This window comes from Prorops nasuta, unplaced genomic scaffold (genome assembly GCF_024137725.1).
Source record: "Prorops nasuta isolate Cenicafe-Biocafe unplaced genomic scaffold, Cenicafe_Pnas_1.2 PNAS00007, whole genome shotgun sequence".
Taxonomy (NCBI): Eukaryota; Metazoa; Arthropoda; class Insecta; order Hymenoptera; family Bethylidae; genus Prorops; species Prorops nasuta.
In genome coordinates, this window is record NW_027116804.1 from 1,421,037 (window position 1) to 1,444,616 (window position 23,580).

Below are 23,580 nucleotides of genomic sequence, written 5' to 3' on the forward strand. Positions count from 1 at the left end.
AATATGTCATGATCGATAAATATTTATTAAAATGAACTTGAAAATACAATTATGGAATATTTTATTAACAAAAAAATTACTATGTTATTGTTAACTTGGATAATTTTTTTTTTATTTGGTTATCCTTCTTATTGTCGTCATTTACCTTTCTTGAGTATTGTAGCATTCTCATTCTTATATAATATTGTACCATGTAAGTGATAATATCATTGACGTGCAATATACAAGGAAAATAAATTTCTGATTTTGATAAATCAGCTAATACTTGTTCAAAAACATAAACAGAATTGCAATATTTATGAAAAAGTGATTCAATCTTTGAAATGAGGTTGAAAAGAATCAAATTTGGGTGACTAAAGAGCCCGTCATTTTTTATATTTGCTAACTTAGCAATTGGTATTTTGCAGCTACTTTGTGAATCAGTAAATAATGCTTTGCAGGTACTGCAAGCTTCGATTTTTGAAAAGGAAGCAAAACATTTTGATAAGCAACCGGTTATATAATAGGTCACACATTCTACTACTGATGGAAGAAAATAATCATGATCAGAAGTAAAATGTTCAAAAGTCCAATCTTCTTCTTGATTTATGGCAGTGTCTAACGATTATTTAATTCGATTTATAATATTTATAAAATTAGGTTTTTCATATATGGTTTTGATCTCTTTTATTGAAATTAATAATTTTTGTGGAATATTTTTGGTTATAGTGCAGTTTCCTGTTTTAGGCGGCTTTAAAGTACTAAACATCGATAGTATTTTATAAATTTGTAAAAACGTTGGAGTACCGGGGTGATCATTAGAGCCTGCAGCCTGTCTTATTGTATCAAAAAATTGCTAAACATAAAGTTATTACCTAATTACAGTAAAATATTATTATTTTTGCATGCATAATCTGATTGTTTCTTTTATTTGTATATGATCTATAAATATTTAAAACAAAATTAGTAACACACTTTTTTTTTTTTCAACATCTTGCTAATTAATTATGGAATTAGAAATACCTCTAAGGAGTCTTGATTTAATCATCCTGTTAACACATATGAAAAACCACATTTTTCAGTTAAAAAGTTTATAATATCTAAAGAAGATTTTAAAGTTACACGAAGACCTTCTGAAGTCTGTTTAGTTAAAAAAAGGTCTGGTGACAGAATACCATCAATAACCATCTTTTCCCAACTATTAAGTTTTTTTAACGAATTTTCAATAACCTAAGAAATAAAAATATTTTCAAAATTATTCAATAACCCAATGGATCTGTTTAGACAATCACAGAAATATGTCAAAGTTCTCGTATATACTGAACATATTTGAATACAATGTGTAACAAATTCGCGTATCTGCACGATCCGAGTGTAGTAAATTTAATTTATCAAACAATTGTAACACATTTCTATGATTGTCTAAATAGGTACTTATTATGGAATCATTAAATATCTTTTGAGTTAATGAACCTGAAAGTCAGATGAGCCAGGCTTTAGTCCATCAATTGTCGATTTTCGATTCAGACTATCAAATAATTCATTTATCCATAAACAGAATTCCTGTGTTGCCTGTGTATTTTTTAATTGAGGGCAATATTTACTATAAAATTGAAGTCCTGTCGCTACTGACTTACTGAAAATCTGAAAAGTATTTTTATTAGTTATGTATAATATATGTGTCACATGAACTATTATATTATGATCGTTTAGGGCCGTAAGTAAAACGCGCCTTTAATTTGTAATTAATCTTAAATAGTACCGAATAATGCTACTATTTTCAAACGATAATCTTAATATTAAAAGATATTAATTACTTTACAGAAATTTTATAATTAAATCTTACCTGTACAGCCAAGCGCACTCTCATTTTTGAGCAATTATTTAATTGCAAATGGTTTATAGTTACATTTGGACAAACACGTAATTTGCCAGGGAGCTTCTGATCCTCACTGTGCAGAATATTAAAATGATCCCATTGAATTTTTGTTTGGCCAATACATTCAGAACCATAAAAATTGTTGGGTTGCATCTTTATAAAATTATAAATAATAAATTATCTTTTAGTTTTTATATATCATACTATTTATAAATATATTTTAATGATTCTAAATATAAAATATTATATTCTTACTATATATACCTGTAAACAGCCTTTGTTAAATAGTCTGTTACGAATTGTTTTTATGAGATGAGGCGTATCCGAAAAAACATACACATTTCTGTTTTGTACAGTAGGGTGTTCAAAGTAGTTTTTTAATTGATCAAGCTTTCCATTTACACCCATTTCTGACCAGAATTTTCTATTACTGGAAGCACCATCTGACATAATGCCTACTACTTTTGCCCCTGCTTTTTCTGTTAATATTAATGCCTTTATAATTATCTGTGCAATTACACGTCCTGAGGTAGGCCCTTTTGAGGCAAAAACGGCTATTGGTTGTGTGTATGTATCTGCTATCGGTTGAAAAAGTAAGACCAAGCCATGATCTGCTACATCAGATAAATTGGCTGCTTTCTCCCCCATTTCCCCAAAATCCATTAATCCTATATAAGTTAAATGCTTAGTATTAACATTAATTTGTCTTCTGGTCGACATCTCATCAATTAGTAACACTCCATATTTTTGAAAATCTTGTTTAGTTTCTAGAGAAAGCTTTAATAAATTTAAAAAACTGGAATCAAAGCCACACTTTGTATCAACTATAGACAAATACCTAAAGCCAAATAAAATTTAATAAATTACAATATTTTTATCATATTAATTTATGCAGATTATTTTTAAAAATTCTTACCTACGAATAGTCCGACTGTAAGGCACAGGAAGAATATTATTTCTACGTAAAAAATTATAACTTGATGGTGAACGCATGTGAAGAAGCATACATAGTATTATCCAATTTTCTGAGTATCTTCTTCCTTTGCTGCTTTTACATTTAGTTGCTTTTATAATTTCAATAATTGCATCTTTTTCATTTGTACAAATATTTTTTAAGTTTAATTTACTTTCAATAGATGCTTCAAGACAATTTTGTAACTTTAACTCAGATTGTTTAAGTCGCTCTTTTAACTTAAATAGAGAACACTTTGCTCTTTTTACTGCTTTTGTTGCTAATAAATATTTTTTCCTTAAAATATTTATTGTTGCCTTATTTTCCTCATGTGTTGATATTTTAATTCTTTTAGAACTTATGATTTTATTTTTGCAGGCACGTTGCCGTTTTCTATTTATTGTTTTTTGTAAAGTAATACAATATTTACAAGTTAGTAAGGAAGATGATAATAATAAAGGGCACTTTATGTGTTTTTTTACACAATCCGCGTAGATTTTAGATACTGTCGTATGAATATTATCATTTGCTTTATCTATTTTGCAACCAGAGCAAATAATTAGTCTTTCCAAGTCAAATAAAATTTTTTCCAAGGAAGTTCTATCAATCACAGAATTAATATTTACATTTAAAGGCTGTCCTAGTACATTTAAGGAAATAGATAAATCTTCTTTAACGTGTACTTCCTTTACTACAATTATTTTCACTTGATTGCTATCAAATATATTTTCAATTGTAAAAAAAGCTATAACATTTTCATTCTTATTTTTTAGATTCTGTCGAAACCATGAATCAGGAAAATGAAAATTTTCTTCTTTTAATAAAGCTTCAAATATAGCTTTCTGCTTATTACAGTTAAAACCATTCGAACAATCTATGAAAGCATTCTTATTAGTTTCTTTTATTTCTTGAATAGTTTTATTAACTAGATTATGATCCTCCACATCACACACAGGAGCATGGAACATTTCATTTTCTTCATTCAAATATGAACTATTGAAATTCTTCAATGTCCATGAGAATTGTGATGGAATCGCACCTTTCCTCAATTTTGGAGCTTTATAATAAGACTATAATATATAAATAATATTTGGTTTTAATAAATAAATTAAGTAATTTGATTGACCTCTATAAGATAAAATTGAGAGTTGTAAAACTTACTACGCCGAGAACTTTATTATCCGAACCGAAGATCTCCCTTTTCCAAATAATATCACTTGGTAAAAAATGCCGTTCACATAAAGCTTGTTTAGGATTCAAAGTTATATCATCTCTTTTAATAGCAATTTGCCATTTATTTTGCAGAATTTTATCTCTTGGCACATTAAAAAAATGTAATTTTTCTTTATTACTATCATACCCAGATTTACAATCAAATGAAATGCAACGAGTTGCCATTTTAAAAATGTAATTGTAAATTTCTAAGGCTGAAAATATTTAGACGATTTAAACTAGCTATAATCAGAGATGAAACGGGAGATTGCTCATGCGAGGTCCCGAGGCAATCCCTACCGGTAGGCGGCGCTGGTGTTGGCAAACGCGTGTCTCAGGTCCATCTAACCCCTAACGCCATCTATCGGAAGAGACCACGAAGCACGAGCGTTAAGCTTAGAATAGGGTAAAACATATATGCATTGTTGCCAGAAAGCGGAATAAAGAGAGAGCGGAGATATTTTCTCGGACCTCTCTGTCTTTCTCGCTGTTAGCTTCTAGCAGAAGAGTCGAGGCAAAATCTTTCCGTTTCGCTTTGCCGAAAATCTACCAATATTCGATGTCATTTATATTTGCAGGCCAATGCCTTTATACATGATTTTTTCAGCATATTTATTTATCAGCATTGACTTATTTAAATCAAAAATAAATTAAGGAAATGCGTATTTGATATATAATAATTATTTTAACTATAATTTCATCGTTATATTTCGCTTATTTCCGTAAAATCTGAATTTCTTTAGTTTATTATTGATTATTGTAAGTCAATGGCCATTAAAAAAATTTAATCTTAAAAAAAAAAGAAAAGTACCGTTCAGGAATCGAACCCGGACCCACAAATCGCCACGCTATTACCTTACCGCCTAGACCACGAGGCTTCTTCAGTGCACCGTAAACAGATAGTCTTTTTAAGGGCTTGAAATCTTCTTTTAAACCATATAAATAAACGAGCAACCGACAGCTTTATTCATTATTATTCTGTCATAATGGTACACAAATTAAGGAATAATTATATTTTGAATAGTTTTCAAAAGCTTTTCCAATAGCCAAGAACGAAGATAAATAATCAACGCTCGCAGTTTCCGTTCTTGGTTATTGGAAAAGCTTTTGAAAATCTACATTATATAATTATTCTTTAATTTGTGTACCATTATGATAGAATAATAATGAATAAAGATGTCGGTTCTTCGTTTATTTATATGGTTTAAAAGAAGATTTCAAGCCCTTAAAAAGACTATCTGTTTACGGTGCACTGAAGAAGCCTCGTGGTCTAGGCAGTAAGGTAATAGCGTGGCGATTTGTGGGTCCGGGTTCGATTCCTGAACGGTACTTTTCTTTTTTTTTTCAAGATTAAATTTTTTTTAATGGCCATTGACTTACAATAATCAATAATAAACTAAAGAAATTCAGATTTTACGGAAATAAGCGAAATATAACGATAAAATTATAGTTAAAATAATTATTATATATCAAATACGCATTTCCTTAATTTATTATTGATTTAAATAAGTCAATGCTGATAAATAAATATGCTGAAAAAATCATGTATAAAGGCATTGGCCTGCAAATATAAATGACATCGAATATTGGTAGATTTTCGGCAAAGCGAAACGGAAAGATTTTGCCTCGACTCTTCTGCTAGAAGCTAACAGCGAGAAAGACAGAGAGGTCCGAGAAAATATCTCCGCTCTCTCTTTATTCCGCTTTCTGGCAACAATGCATATATGTTTTACCCTATTCTAAGCTTAACGCTCGTGCTTCGTGGTCTCTTCCGATAGATGGCGTTACGGGTTAGATGGACCTGAGACACGCGTTTGCCAACACCAGCGCCGCCTACCGGTAGGGATTGCCTCGGGACCTCGCATGAGCAATCTCCCGTTTCATCTCTGCTATAATACACGAAATTGCACCGAAAACACTAAATTTTAATATTAGTAGACAGGCAGCTGTAAAACACCGGCCAAGTTTTTCTTGCATAGACCAGCATAGATACGATCGACACGATTAGCGTCGTTATAGTTAGGTTTAAGGTTAAGGAGGATAGCTTTTTACAGGCGCGCGAAGTGCGCGCGCAGTCCCCCTTCCACCCCTTCCATCAAATTAGGCCGGAGTTACTCACAGCGCTTTCAGCGGCGGGCGACATTAACAGCAAACCTAATTATTAGTTCGAGTCGGCGACAATTTCCCACCCGCTTATAGTAATTTTTATAATATACAGTTGGCAACTCTGAACTCATGAATCATAAAATATCAGATTAAAACTTAAGGCGTAATATTGGCCGGAAGTTTTGGTTTTTGACAGCTTTGAAAGGTACAATTGTGTATTTGATATGAAGTATGATTTCAAATATTTCAATGCACAAATATTATTTTTTGAGTGAAAGTGCTAAACACAATATAAATAAAAATGAAGATAATTAAGCACGCTAGCTATAATATGCAAAATGAAAATAATATTTCTGCTATATTTTATTTAATGTAAAGTAGAGGGGATTAACTGTCTTAAATATTTAACAAAACTTTACTAATATTAACTGAAAATAAAAAGTAATGATTTCTTATTTAGGTTGGAGAAAAGCAATTTAATATGGAAATGGTTATAATGTGCAAGATAAGAAATACCACTGAAGCTATAGCATATATCAGATAAGTTACAAATTATTTGCCTTTATATTATCAACTTTTACACAAAGAAAATGAATAAGTGTTACTTTGTGAAAATTTTAATTCCTTCCGCAGGCTGTACAATTAACTCTCATTCATCCTGCAAATGTTATCGACAAGAGTAACCTGGATGTTGGACTTCAAAGTAATGTCCCCTCGACAATTTATTGGTATACATATGATAGGAGCAATAATGTTGGTTTACTTTGTGCTGCTAGAGGAATATACAAATAAAGCGGCAAATAAAACCATTGCATATATGTGAACATTTCCAGGTAAAAATACAATTTCAACTATTTAACTGTGGTTGATATCTAAACAGTAATATATTCCCTTTTTTATTTTAATAAGACGGTTGCCTTAGATGGTCTAAATATTTTTAATAAGACAAATTAATTTTAGGTGAAAATAGAGTAATAATTTCTTATTTAGATCATAAATGTTTTATTTCAATGTGGAAGCAGTTATAATATACATAATCAGAGATACCTTCAGTTGTAGTATCGTATAGCAATTTTATAAGTGGAACAAAACATTATCATGGTTTTATTAGATTGATCCCAATTAACTTTCAATATAATGCTTAACTCGTCTATATTTCAATTAATTACAACACTAAAGTTCAAGCTTAGTTCGGTATATAAATTTGGTCCAAAATAATTGTAAATTGTTTCTATCCATATTATCAATTCTTACAATAAGAAAATGTAATAGGTCTGTGTGTTTGTGTGGGTATAGAAATTTTAATTTCTTTGTAGGTCTTAATTATTTCTTTTTGCTGGCAATGTTATTGATATATGTAGAACAACAGGACTTTCGAATTGTAACAAAAAGTTCTATTTGGTTATTGATTTACAAGAGCAATAAAAGATAGTTTCAATTACTAATCTATCAAAGATACATTCAAATTAATAATATTGCAAAGATAAGCAAGTAAGCAGTTAAATATCTATTTAACAATTAAACTAACATATTTATTTAATTATTTCTATTTATTATTTCAAAGATAAATACATCTTCATCCATCTTCCAATATCGATTCTTTAATAATATTAACTGATCTACAAAGTTATCGTATGAATCGTTATCTATTTCAATTTGTGGAATTAAGATTTGTTTATATATAATGTTATCAATTTGTTTTAATTTAATATTTTGTAATTGAAGAATCATATTTTCCTTTTCTTTGTTTCTCAATTGCTGCACTTCTTCTAGGTTGTCAAATAAGTTTGTAATTTCCTCATAATTTTTCTTGCATTATTTTTTCAAAAAAATGGATAATTTCAACATTTTTACGACACCTTTTTTTTCTCTGGATTTAAATGTGGTGTTTTTAAACATTTCAATAGTATTTAAATTTTCAGTGACAATACATTTTAAAGTATCTGCAATATAAAAATGGGAAAATTATTTAAAGTAAGTATTTTTTACATAAATATAAATCAGATTACAATATATTCTGAGATAGATTAACGTTAATATCAACCACAGTTAAATAGTTGAAATTGTATTTTTACCTGGAAATGTTCACATATATGCAATGGTTTTATTTGTCGCTTTATTTGTATATTCCTCTAGCAGCACAAAGTAAACCAACATTATTGCTCCTATCATATGTATACCAATAAATTGTCGAGGGGACATTACTTTGAAGTCCAACATCCAGGTTACTCTTGTCGATAACATTTGCAGGATGAATGAGAGTTAATTGTACAGCCTGCGGAAGGAATTAAAATTTTCACAAAGTAACACTTATTCATTTTCTTTGTGTAAAAGTTGATAATATAAAGGCAAATAATTTGTAACTTATCTGATATATGCTATAGCTTCAGTGGTATTTCTTATCTTGCACGTTATAACCATTTCCACATTAAGTTGCTTTTCTCCAACCTAAACAAGAAATCATTACTTTTTATTTTCAGTTAATATTAGTAAAGTTTTATTAAATATTTAAGACAGTTAATCCCCACTACTTTACATTAAATAAAATATAGCAGAAATATTATTTTCCTTTTGCATATTATAGGTAGCGTGCTTAATTATCTTCATTTTTATTTATATTGTGTTTAGCACTTTCATTCAAAAAATAATATTTGTGCATTGAAATCATACTTCATATCAAATACACAATACCTTTTAAAGCTGTCAAAAACCAAAACTTCCGGCCAATATTACGCCTTAAGTTTTAATCTGATATTTTATGATTCATGAGTTCAGAGTTGCCAACTGTATATTATAAAAATTACTATAAGCGGGTGGGAAAATGTCGCCGACTCTTAGTTCTTTACATCGAAGAGTCAGCGGGCTGGTTTCGAGTTACTGATGGTGAGGGTCCCTAAAACGCTGTTCCTAAATGCATCAAAAGACGCCATATATGCCGGTCATTGGCTATGTTTCAAAACTTTAGCGCTTCGGTAGCGCTAGGTAAAATACGTGTCATGATTGGTCAAATTGATTCAACTGACCAATCATGATATAGCGCTACCTTAGCGCTTAAAATTTGAAACGCAACCATTTACATGCGTAAAGCAGCAAATGCAACTTATAATTATTGCAACGGTTTTATTATAATTTATTATACCTTTAAATTCTCTCTTTTTATATATATATATGTACATTTCATTGCTATTATTAATTTTTACGTAATTCATCTCTAATTTGTCTTAACAATTATAGCTTTTTTTCCTTATATTTTGCATCATTTTCTACCTTTTGCTTTTTTATTGCAATAAGTTCACGCATGTAGTCAGGCTTTGTAAAAGAAATTTTACGTTTAGAACCTGCAAAACCCGCATATATTTAGATTGTAAATTAAATATTAAAAAAAGTTAGAGTATTTTTAATTGCATAAATGAATATAATAAAATTTAAAAAGAAAATAAATTCAATGTGCGTGCCAAATTAGATACCTTTTTCTTCATCAAGATGTTCAGCAAGTGGTGTATTTGATCCAGCTACAGAAATGGGTTGTATGTAAGGCATTTTATGAAATATTTCATGTAAAATCTAAAAAAAAAATGACATGTAACAGATTTTAAACTGGAATATTGTAAAACTATATACAAAGTATGTTTCATCTGTTATTTAGTACCAACACCGCCAATTTTGAATTTAGATAAACTGGATAAAATTAGTTCAGTTCTCGTTACACGAAGTATACCTCCATGATTTAAAGAGTATAGTTTATGTGGTGGAAATAATTCCAGTTTTAGCCGATACAAGCCATGGACTTGGTGGTGTTGTGGGACTTAAAATTGATATAATAAGATGATACTTACTTCATAATGATCAATCGTTTTAGGTGAATTACCGCTTTGGCGATTATGATCATAACAATTTTTGTAAGCCTTTTTTAGATTTTCTGTTTCAGTTGCACATTGAGATGCTGTGAAATTTGAGCCTTTTTCTTTCATTTTCTTCGCTATAACTTTGAAATCATATTCGCTTCTTTTTTTTCCGTTCATTATAGATGCATGCATATCAGAATATAATGATAGTAATAATTGGACTTCTTTTGTTGCCCAACGACGTCTAATTACTCCTAAAAATATGATAATTAATACTCTGTGACAATAAAGATTAAATTAAACCAGTATATTCAACAATTTTAACACATAAAAGTGACTTTTTGAAGCGCTTCCCCCTCCCATTAACGACGCCCTTTCATAACATCCATAGACTAATCAAATTCCAGGATTGCCGATGTATCTCACACTGGATTGGTCTATGAATGCCGTAAAGGATCGACATTGATGAAACAGGGAACCGCTTCAAAAAATTACTTTCCCGCGTTCAAAAATTTTTTAAAACATTATTCAAATTACTAATACTTGATGATGATGGTCCAAGATCATCAATATTTTCTTTCTCTACACTTGAACCATCTATACAAATAGAAGTTCCTATGCAATTTAGCTCTTGATTTTCAATTTCTTTATCTATGTCAACAATCTCACATTCTGTATCTAAACATTATAGTATGTATATTAATTTTTGAAATCATTAGAAATAAATTAGTATTTTAATTTAATTATGAATATTCACCAATTGGATTCTCTTCGTCTTCTTTTCCGTTTATCTTTGATAAATAAGCATTATTTTTCTTCTGTTCCTCTAAAAACTTGTCAGCATATGATAAATCTAAAAGTATTTTAACTAGTCATGTATCAAGCAAAAAATGTAATTTATGTATTGAAGTTACTTTACTGTATGTTTAAAGAGAGAAAGGTTTTAATTTTATACCATTGTGAACTAAACCATAAACTTCTTTTGTAACGATGAAAGTATAAATATCATCGTTTTTATCTTGAATTAATAATTCCATCTGGTTATTAGACATGTTTAATGAATTTTAATGATCTATTATTATAACTGTGAGCCCACGAATACTGGAAATATAAACTGTCATTTGAAACAGTCCTTAGTCCTAGCGTTCCTATTCCAATCATCGAATTCGGCCATTTTTATTTTACATTCCACAATTTTCTATTTCCAATCACTTCTTACGTACTATATAGGTAAGAAACTTAAAATTGAGATCATTTTAGACCCCCGGAACACTTTTCGGCTTATCTCATGGAGGTACGAAGTACCTGGAGGGAGCATATGGCTTGTTTCGTCCTATACATGTGAAGCCGAGGGATGGGGGTAAAATGGCTGGCCGCCATCTATGATTGTTGATAAATATAGCACATAATAACATACAGGGAGGTTCTCTAACGGCGGCATATAGGAGATTCGTGTTAGTTGACTATAGCGCTCAGGATGATGGTTTCTGAGAACGCTGATTGGTCAATATTGCGTAGTACCAACAGATAATAGGCCGTTACCAATAGTTGGATACGAAAAATGAGATTCATCCGCCATTTTGGTGTGTAGAAATGTTTACATGCTGATCGTAGCAGAAAGAGGTGTAAAATGGAAAAATGTCAAATGTAGTCGTTACTAAAGTAAAAATTGAATACTTTGAATGAAAAAGAAGAATATTCGTACTTTCCATTCTTTATTTTCAATTTTTACTTTAGTAACCTCACTATTTGACAATTTTCCATCTTACACCTCTTTCTGCTAGGATTAGCATGTAAACATTTCTCCACACCAATATGGCGGATGAATCTCATTTTTCTTATTCATCTATTGGTAACGGACCATTTCATGTTGGCACTACATGATATTGACCAATCAGCGTTCTCAGAAACCACCATCCTGAGCGCTATAGTCAACTAACACGAATCTCCTATATGCCGCCGTTAGAGAACCTCCCTGTATATATATGTTATATTTTAAACTCCACAATCCTGTGACTGAAGACAAAATTAATATCACGGAACTTTGTGGTTCATGGCCCGGTATGTTTCTGGTAATCCATTGTTCATTACGTGCTTTATTACTTTGTTACTCTCAAACTGCTAAATCCTACAATTTTAAAGAAATATGGTTGAGCCAGCAGGTAAAAGTAAGTGAAGTATATTTTTCCATTTTTATTTTTAAAGATTAAATATGAAATACTGTACATTGTTACATTTGAATGTTTCAAATTGCAGATCAGAAAATGAAATAATTATAAATAATTAACAATTGGCGGCAACTGGGATGCACATACACCGGAATCAAAGTAGGAAAAAGGTTTGGAAGTTTAAATTGTTTCATCGTTCCGTTTTTCTCCTGCGGTTTAGTTCTGTCTATTTCGAAGATATTTTAACAAATACGATGTCGCTGATGTCGCACGTTAATGAATGGTTTTGTCTTCGGTCACGGGATTGTTGAGTCCACAATGGAATGGTTTGGTTTGGTTCACGGGATTGTGGAATCTAGAATATAACATATATATATGATATATATACGTTATTATGTGCTATATATATCAACAATCATAGATGGCGGCCAGCCATTTTCCCCCACCACCTTGCTTCACTCCCGCGGGCATATGCTGCTCGCTTGGCTTTGTAACGTCCTGATTCGCGGGGACGGATTTCGATATGTAGAATCGGCTCGTTCGTAAATTATCCGTTTCGGGCACTATACGTTTGGACTAGTCTACCCGGGACCGGTCGCGATTCGATCGTTCGTATGAAACAAATGCTGAGGCTTATACCTGTTTTCGTGGAGAAGTGGCTTCTTGGGTGATGATGAGGGTGGAAAATGCAAAAGAATATAAACACTAATTTCACTTAAGAAATGAGCAAAAATAGTATAATTAGAGTAAGAATAATGAATACAGTGAAAGTAGATACTAACTAAAATACAAGTGGTTCAAACAAAGTTGAAGCAAATCGACTTAGGAAAAACAGTGTAGCTTGATTTAAGGATGTAATTAGAATGAATCTATCCAAACTTAATTGCTACGTTTTCTTAACCTAGAGCTGGACTCTTCGACCCCCGGAGTGGGGGTGCGCGTTGAGCTAAGGCGCATGATTTAGCTCCCCCACTACCTTGTTCTGAATTCAGCTTATTGCTATAGTATTTGTTCCCAGGGGAAGAGAGACGTTACACCTCCCCCCCTGGGATAATAAAAGAATTAAAAGAATTTTAATTCTTTTATTGGATGGAATCAAGAATCCTATTAGAAAACGAGTAGCCGAGGAAGAAAGAAAGGGAAGAATGACTTCCCAGCGTTATAGTTATTCTACATCCTGCAACAAAGTTTTTCCCGAAATAATTATATAAACATATATGAGGATCTGCAGCAGACTATGATGTATGCTTACAAATAGTCATTGGTTAATATTTTAATCTAAATTTAATCCTAAAGTTAGTACCTCGACAGTCCCTACTGTTGTTCTGTTCCTGAAGTGGATGATCGCGCTTCTGCAACAGCATCTTTTCCTTGATAGTATTTTCCTTTACTGTGAGGATCCCCGGTAATATATTGTGCAACTCTATCAGCGCGGGGATGATATAAAATGTTTGCCCATTGTGCCATTTTTAACTTACATAAAGAGCTCCACACAGACTTGAAGTTTTTTACCGTATTTTCTTGGAGTTCATTCTCTAAATAAACAGTCTCAGCTAGATTAAAACTCCATTGGGTATCGTGTAAGGAAGTAATTCTGTTTACAGATAGATGACTGTTGGAGTGATCTTCTCATGAAATAAAGTATCCTTCGTTTGTTACAATAATAAATGATTGATTTAGCATACATACAGAAACAGAAAGTGGATCTATTGAGAAAAATGATTGTCTTGAGGGGACAATGATATATGTGCCATTTACAGAAACATGAGTTAAAGATGATGAATTTGACAATAGATTAAAAGGACTCAAACTGGGTGATGGAGGTGGTACCCAAATTGAATGAGTGGCTGATCTCCATAATAGGGAGTTTCTTGGTTCTTGTTTCCATTCTGCTCCAATTCGGGGTTTAAGATTTCTATCAAAAGAATATTGAAAACTTCTTTACTTTAGTGCGAATTGTGGTCTTTTCTTGAGTACCTGGCCACTTACAAGTGTAAAGAGCTTCCGAATTTAGATCTCTCTCTTGAAATGTAGAAGTAACTAATAATTCTGCCCAATTTAAATTCATATGAGGTATGTCAAATTCCTGATCTTGGATAGTTGTCTCTTGACTTCCAAAAAAGTAATAAGTACATGATGTTGTGATTTTTTCGGTCCAAGCAATTAATCCGGTTGATAAAAGTTGAGTCTCATCCAGTTCCCATATTCCTATTTGTCTAACCACAGGAGTTCCTTTTACAGTAATAGGGTTATTGCATGTTGGAGGATGAGGAAAGTCATAATATTGAATATCTCCCAGTTGTTTAACAGGAAGATCAAAAGCTGCAGAACACAATTTGCAAAATATCAAAAGAGTCACATAATATATATCCATGGTTAAAAATAAAATTCAAAAACAATTAATAATAAAATGATAAAAAGTAGATGCTGTTAATTTTGTATAATAAATAAATGAATGATATACACGTCGATTGAGCTTTCGGAATGTTCCTTTATTAGCTCTTGGGGAAAAGCACAAAGGCATAAAACCCCTGACTTATGTTGTTTTATGAATTGATTACAATGATATTGTGTTTGTGACCAGCTATTGATTGTAATTCTATGCTGACGTTGCGGCTATTATTTTTTTTATTTTTAAAACAATCAGAATATATCTGGAATTGATCGATTGCCGATTGTGGTGACATCCCTAGGGTTTTGACTGAACAACTCCGGATATCGCTCCAGTGGACACTTCGCCTTTCCTTTTCGACGCACACCTTCTTCGGTCCTTTGATATTTAGATCGTATATACTCATGCTTATAAATTTATGGAATTAGAGGACAACCCTTGTAACAGTGGGTCAAGGGAGGTACTTATTAAGGGTAGGAAAAACACAAAGGTTTATTAAGGAAAGTATATAGTATCAACATTGTTGAGAGATAAAAGGGAAAAAGAAGGGGGGTGAGAATTTGTGATTAGACACCACTTTCAACCCGTATGTCCATGCACTCCAGGTTTCCCACGTAGTACATTTTGCCAGAGGGAAAGCTAATTTTTCAAGTCGGGGTCGTTAAGATGCTCACTCCTGATTTTGGCGTCTGTGTATTATGTACTCGAGCAGCTACTGTCGTTACCAATTCTCCCCGCATCAATTATGCACCTGGAGGTGGTAGATTTTGATTTCAATCCGATATTATTATATAACTGTTGAAATGGGAACCCCTGAGTTATACATGATGCAACATTGTTATTCATAATGCGCATTGGAATTATGCAAATGTATTCCACAGTATCTAACAGTCCGTGAGCGATGTATTTGAAAATGGACAATTTTTAGGAGTTACGAATCAACATTTATTCTTGATATTGCGATCGTCTACGCTTACTAGACTGATGGTAGTAACTTGAAGGTGCGGTCCTTGACAGTTGTATCCAATCGATCCGATGCAGAGGTGTATCAAGATTAAGATGTAGAAGTACAGGGGTAGAGAAAATGTATGATATGTCTTGTGATCCAGGAACGTCCTTACTTGATCTAGCCTTATTAGAGTGTATTAATTATATGCGACTTGTTCTTATATTTAGTCTTAATATTATTGGTGAGCGTTTTCGGAATCTTCAAAAAGATCCTTCATACGAATTTACGAACCTTCCAGGGACTTATTCAATTGGGAGTGGTAAGCCGTGGTTATGAACTGGTTTAATATTGAGCTTCCCAAAAACGCTCTTAACATTATGCTAAACAAAGGTTATACTCTTGATCTGTCAATAGAGCTTTTGGAGCTCCAAATACGCAAATGCATACTTTCAGCAATTAATATAAGCGCGGTCTCTATGCTGTTTGCTGCGGACAATGGCACGTCGGCCAAGAATTTCGTTATCAAGTTTCCTATTGTCAGAATGTATTCATTCCCTTTAGAGATATCAGGCAACAGGCCGACTATTTCTAATGTTATTTTATTGAACGAGGCACCAGCTGTATCGGTCAGCACCATAAGCTGTCTAGGTTTTGCTATGATTAATTTTCGGAGTTGGCACCCCTTACAATTATGTCTAAAGTTTTGTATGTCCCTTTTCTCAAATTCCAATAATAATAAGGACGTAGCCTATTATAAGTTCTCAAAATTCCCTTGTGTCCTCTTATGCTGGATTCATGGTATTAAAATTTTCTGTGCATCGACGCCGAATGTTACAATTAATTGTTTACAGGTTACGAAAGTTATTTCTCTTCCAATAAAATTTGCTTCGGGAGATTCGTGATTCTCTTTTATGGGCTATTGAGTCTATTGAAACAGTTTTAGTTATGCATAAAGCTTTAAAGTTAAATGTTTCCTGTGTAAATGTTGTAGATGATTCTCATCAACGAGTGGTTCCTTGTGCTCCGTTTTTATTGAAAGAGTCACAAGGGCATTGCTATTTTTATAAACAATATGCGCTTATTTTAATGTCAATCCTTGATAAGAGGGCAAAAGGTTCTCTTTATGTACTTCGAATACGTCCTTGCCTCAACAGGTTCACCCTGACAGTCAATGCATATAACAGTATTATTGCATTTGTGCTTTAAACAGTTTCGAGTTTAGCAACCTTAAGCAAGGCAGTACTCCCAGTTGTTATAGAATGTTTCCGTGTGTTTACATTGTCTACGGTTTTTTCATCAGTCGATTCGTCATTGATAAAGGGAGTTAGATTCGGTCTTTGTTTGTCAAGTGGTAGGTCACATAAGTCCATCGAGCCACCATCGTCGTTATCGTCGGGGCTTAAGGTTTCTTGGCTCTAGCATTGTAGTCTAAACAGTTGAATGCTTCTGAGAAAGGTTCGCGTGACTCTCATTTATCTGGCACAGAACGATAAATAGCGTGATTAAAAAGAATGCACGGCGGTGGGTTTCTAGAAAAACAACGGCACTACAATTTATTTTTCCCACTTATGCTTTATTTTCGAAATCAAAATTCAAGGTTTTCAACTACCGATTACAAAGTTTCGATGATTTGTCCATGGTTATGATGAACATGTTTATCAAATTAGAGTATCAAAGTATCGAGTCTGTACATAAGGCGTCTCGTAAGATTTCAAACGACTTCTATTGAAATTGAATCCAGACAAAAAGAGGTTTTACTTTTGGTAGTAAATTTGTTAATGGCTTTGTTATTTTTGAACATTTAGGTATGAATAGCCTATAATATTTCACAAGTCCCAAAACTGCTTTATGTTTTTAAGGTTTTTAGGCAACAGGAAATTTAACCCTTCTGAGTCAAATTCTAATTCTACATCCAGTCCCTTACTACTGGAGGTTTAGTAAATATATCGTAATTCAGTGGATTCAGTGAATTGAGGCGTTTTGTAGATAAAATCAATGAAATGAGACAACTTACAGATAGAATCAGTGGATTGTGATTTTTGGCGTATGGAATTAGCGAATTGAGACGTTTTATAGATGAAATCAGTGGATTCAGTGGATTGAGGTGTCTTATAGATATGCAATTAACGTTTTTGTGAGTGTTGTAAGTCAGATTAGTAATAGCGATCTTTAATTTCGATCTAGTGAAAACCCGATTTGGTCCTGCATTAAAAAATGATTAGGTAGTGCTTCGTTTCCACTAGCCTGTTCACGCTGCTCACCGCAAAGGTATTCGCTTGAACAAAAACCAGAAATTTGGGGACTTCTGTCTTGGTATGCGTTGGGGTCTTGTTGAATAATCTGTTTGAATTTAAGAGGGTATTGTTTATTATCCTTCTGGGGAGTGTACGTGGTGGTTTGAGGAGTGTCGTTAGGATTCCTATTGGATTGTGGTTGATTAAGTGATGGTAGATTGTTATGAGTTTGATTCAGAACGAACGAAGTGGAATTCGAATTAAGGTTTCGCATATTTTTCCGTCGGTATGCGAGTTTCCTACATTCTGGTATGTTGTGACCCAAGTTTTTGCAATAACGGCATGTTTCTACATTTAGTTCTCGAGACTGAGTGTTTGGGAGCCCCCTTAGGGTTTGTGGTGGCATTGAATCCTGACCCTGCTCCGAATTTCTCGGATTTCTTTGTTGTTGTCGCAAGTCTATTTCTTAACGCTTCATATACGTTCTCTAATTCACGAATCCGCTTTTCCGCATTGGTGTTTTCCGTTAGCAACATAGCAACTTCCTCCTGCGCGCTTCTCTTTTTCTCGAGTTCTATTTCTAATTCTTCAATTCTATGGTCGCTGGCTACTAATTCCGCCGGTAGCTGGTCAAAATAGGCTGGAGTCAAACCTTTACCGTTGGACATCTTTTCGTTTATTATTTGGTTAATTATCGAATCGCGTATCCCACTTCTGACACCAATTTGTAACGTCTAGGTTCACGGGGCTGAATTTACTATACAAAACCCGTACTGTTCGCAGACTTACCGTTTCGGGCACTATACGTTTGACTAGTTTGCCCGGGACCGGTCGCGATTCGATATGTTGGATGAATGAAAAATGCAGAGATATATACCCTTTTTGGTTGAGAAAGGGCTTCCTCGACGATGATGGGGATGGAAAATGAGAAAGAATGCGGACACTAATTTCACTTTGGAAACGATCAAATAGTATAATAATAATAGAGATAATGATTACAAAAAAAGTAAAGTTATGAAGTAAATGCTAATTAGAATACAAGATACAAGTAGTGCAAAAGAATTAATACAAATCGACTTAAGAAACAGTGTGACTTGGTTTGAGCGAATAATTAGAATGAATGTATCCAAACTTAATTGCTACGTTTTCTTAACCTAGAGCTGGACTCTCCGACCCCCGGAGTGGGGGTGTGCGTTGAGCTAAGGCGTATATGATTTAGCTCCCCCACTACCTTGTTCTGAATTCAGCTTATTGCTATAGTGTGATGTAGTTTAATTATTGTAATTCGATGTATGTTCTATAATCTGGTTTGTACAATAAGGTATCATGCAAGTGACTGTATAAATAACTAAACACAATGTGTACTTTGATTCTAACACCTTTTTTAATTATTTGAGTGAGCACAAGTGTGGTAGTTGTTGGTCGGATGCTATCTTAACTGGCTCACTACCTCTTGCTTTTGTGCGCAGTTACCTGCTTGCTGGTTACGCGCTCGCCGCTGCTGCCACACTCCTCCTGCTTGCTCTTGTGTGCGAGCACTTATACACTCACATATACATTACAACTCCCCTCTTTTTATATTCAATCTGGGAGATCTACGCAAAGTAACAGGCACGTTACTGTTTACAATTTTATTCTTACTCGTGTTTGCTTTCGTGATTTTTTTATGCGCTTGATTATTTAGTTCTTTTTCTTCAAACTCGCTATCATTATCCCATTCCCCTCTTTTTAGTTTTCGGGATAATGCTGTGCGCAAAATTTGATTAACATGACGTTTAGTTTCAAACCCATCTTCGAATTTTATTGTATACATAATCGGTGAAACACGTTTAACAATAATTGCTCTCGCATTAACCGTTGTATCTTTGCGATGATCTTTAGCGTACACAATGTCTCCTATATTGAAATCTATTTGTCTATTACCACGTTTGTAACGCTGTTGATTATATTGCTGTGCTTCTACTTGCGCACGAGTATCTAATCTAATAACATCAAATCTATTTCTTATTTTACGCATATACAATAATTCTGCAGGTGTTTTATTTGTTACACAATGCGGTGTATTTCGATAATCAGCCAAAAATCTGTTTAAGGCAAATTCCAACGAATGACCATCTTTCAAAATTTTGCTAACCTTATCTTTAAATGTTTTAACAAAATTTTCAGCTGCTCCGTTAGTTGCCGGATAATTAGGTGCTGAGAAAGTATGCTTAATTTTGAATCTCTTTAAATATGATTGAAACTCTTCACTTGTAAGCTGAGTTCCATTATCCGAAACTAAATGCTCTGGATAACCTTTATCTGCAAATATCGTGTCTAGTTCTTTAATCAGATTTTTTGCTGTTGTGTTACTTTTCATATTAATAACAATTGGATATTTTGAGTGTGCATCTATAATTATCAAAAACATATTATTATTTAATTGAGCAAAATCAACATGAATACGTGACCATGGTTTGCTTGGCCATAACCATGTGGTTAATGGTACTTTATTGGGATACGGTCTAGCTTCCAAACAGTTTGCACATGAATTTGCCAAATTTTCTATGTCTTTATCTACTTCAGGCCACCAAAAATAACTACGTGCAATATGTTTCATTTTAACTATACCTAAATGCGATGAATGCACTGATTGTAAAATTTTATTTTGTAAAATTTCAGGTATTACAATTCTGTGTCCCCAAGATAAACAACCATTCTCAAAGTTCAATTCATGTTTTTTGCTAAAAAATTTTTTCGCTACCTCCGACAGTTCGCTGGTTTTATTCCAACCATTCTGTATACATGTAATTATTTTTGCCAATGTTTTGTCATTACTAGTAGCTTTTGCTACTTCTTTAAAATCTACCATTGAGCACTCGTCTGAAAAATAATTTACGTTAGTGTACTCAGATTCAAAAACCATTGTACTATCATCCGTAGGTAATCTAGATAATGCGTCGCAGTTACCATTTGCTTTAGATTTTACTACCTCTATATCATATAAAAATCCGGATAAAAAATATGCCCATCGTTGTAAACGACTGTGCAGCATTGTAGATATATTTTTATTACCAAATATGAATTTTAAAGGTTCGTGATCTGTTTTTAATATTATACGATTACCTATAATGTATTGGTAAAATTTTTTGAACCCGAATATGATTGCTCCTGCTTCTTTGTCTATTATTGCTCTATGTCGTTCCGCTTTCGGTATTATTTTCGACGCAAACGCAATTGGTCTTTCTTCGCCCGTCGGATACCTATGTGATAATATCGCTGACAAACCGTGATCACTAGCATCGCAAGCTAATACTAATTGGATATTTGGATCATATAAAGCTAATACGTTGTCAGATGTAATTTGTTTTTTAATCCATTCAAATCCTCTTTGACATTCTTTAGTCCAGATAAGTTTTTTATTTTTGCATGCATCGTATAGCGGTTTTACATATTCTGCTCTGCCTTTTAAAAATCTTTCATAGAAATTTGCTAAACCTAAAAAAGCTTCTAATTCTTTGATATTTATTGGTACTGGTACATTTTTTATTGCTTCTAATTTTGATACGCTTGGTTGCAAGCCTTTTTTGTTTATAACAAAGCCTAAGATTTCTATTTCGTCCTTGAAAAAATCGCATTTTTCTAAATTTACTCTTAGTCCTGCTTTATCTAATCTGTCAAAAATTTCTGTCAAAATTAGTATATGTTCTTCGTCAGATTCACCTGTACAATAAATGTTATCTATATATATTTCTGTATGTTTAATACCTCTAAGAATATCCTCTATGATATCTTGACATTCTGCAGGACTAGATGCTACACCTTCCGGTAATTTTGAGTATCTGAACAAACCTTCATGTGTTATTATAGTTAGTGCATCTTTAGATTCTTCATCTAAGCTAAATTGCATAAACGCGTGTTTTAAATCAATTTGCGACCATTTTTTACCAATTCTCAATGTGTTAAAAATTTTTTCTTTTAACGGTATCGGATGCCTTTTAATTATTAATTGTGGATTAACTGTTAGTTTAAAGTTACCGCAGATACGAACTTCTCCATTTTTCTTAAGTACTGGTATTATTGGTGTTGCCCATTTACTGCATTCTACTTTTTCTAAGTTCCCTAAATTTACCAGTCTTTCTATTTCTTTTGATATCTTGGGAAGTAAAGCAAAGGGTGCATGATGCGGTTTCATTTGTACTGGCTTTACGTTATCTTTAAATACTAAATGTATTTTTCTCTTAGTATCACATCCTTGAGTACTTGAAAATAAGTTTTTAAATTTTGTTAGCATCCTTTGCTTTATTTCTTCGCTGTCTAATTTATACATTTTTGATTCGTTTTTTGTATTTTTGTTTATTGCCAAACACGCGAAATTTTCAATTGGCCAAAGGTTAAATGCTTTTAACCACTGTCTACCTAACAACATAGGACCTTTGCCTTTTATTATATATACAGGGTGTAACGAAACGACCGCCTTTTCTCGTAACTGGAGGTTCGGGGTGACAAACTGAGTGCACGTGTAAAATTTCGTTCGAATCGTTCAAGAGGTTTAAAAGTTATTTCTATTTAAAAATCACCCTTTTTCAGTCCTTTTCGAACGACTTTAACTGCATAATGGAAAGTGGAGAAAGTGAAAAACAATTGATGAGCACCCAGCTAGAATGTTAAAATTATCGATCGCGTGCGGTAATACTTTTGCTATTTAATTCTTTAATCTGGCTATTAGATTAATTTTAAAAATAACAAAATCCTTTATATTACAATTCCAATTCAATTCAGTACAAGCATCATTGACTGATTTGATGGAAAGAGCGAGTTGACGCAATGTAAAGGAAAGTATCAAAAGCTAAGATATCGCGCGAGCGCAATGATAACTTAATAGACAATGCATGAGGGCATTCTCTTTCTACTAACGAAGCTAAAGGGAATGATTCAAAATCAATACATTGATGAAGGAGAAAACTAAACTCACCCATTAAATGTTCTGCAAGTTCCTTTAAATCGAAGTTTTTGAAAAAGCTTCAAACTGGCTCCTCGATGATTTCCAGAAAGCACACTATCATTGATTTTGCATTTAAACACTTGTGAATTTAAACAAATTAGGTATTAACCTACGTTTCTTCAAAACACTGGAGAATTTGACACTTTTGAACTGTTTGAAGTAGGGTGATTAAGAGTGGTCGAAACGAATTATTGATTATTCTATCTCTCTGTGTCTCTCTTTTCAGCCTACTTCAAACAGTTCAAAAAGTGTCAAATTAACCGGTGTTTTGAAGAAACGTAGGTTAACACCTAATTTGCTTAAATTCGCGAGTTCTTAAATGCAAAATCAATGAAAGTGTGCATTCTGGAAATCATCGAGGAGCCAGTTTGAAGCTTTTTCAAAAACTTCGGTGTAAAGGAACTTGGAGAACAATAATGGGTAAGTTTAATTTTTTCTATCATCAATGAATTGATTTTAAATAATTCTTTTTACCTTCGTTTGTAGAAAGAAAATGCCTTGATGTGTTTCCTATTAAATTATCAGTGCAGTCGCGTGACATCTTAGCTTTTGATACTTTCCTTTTCATTCTATCTTCTCCCTCTTTCCATCAATTCAGTCAATGATACTTGTATTGAATTGATTTGGAATTGTAATGAAAAGGATTTTGCTATTTTTAAAATTAATCTAATAGCCAAATTAATGAAATAAATAGCAAATGTATTATCGCGCGCGATCGATAATTTTTACATTCTAGTGGGGTGTTCATCAATTGTTATTTCACTTTCTCCACTTTATTATGCACAGTTAAAGTCGTTCGAAAAGGACCGAAAAAGGGTGAGTTTTAAATGGAAATAACTTTTAAACCCCTTGAACGATTCGAACAAAATTTTACACGTGC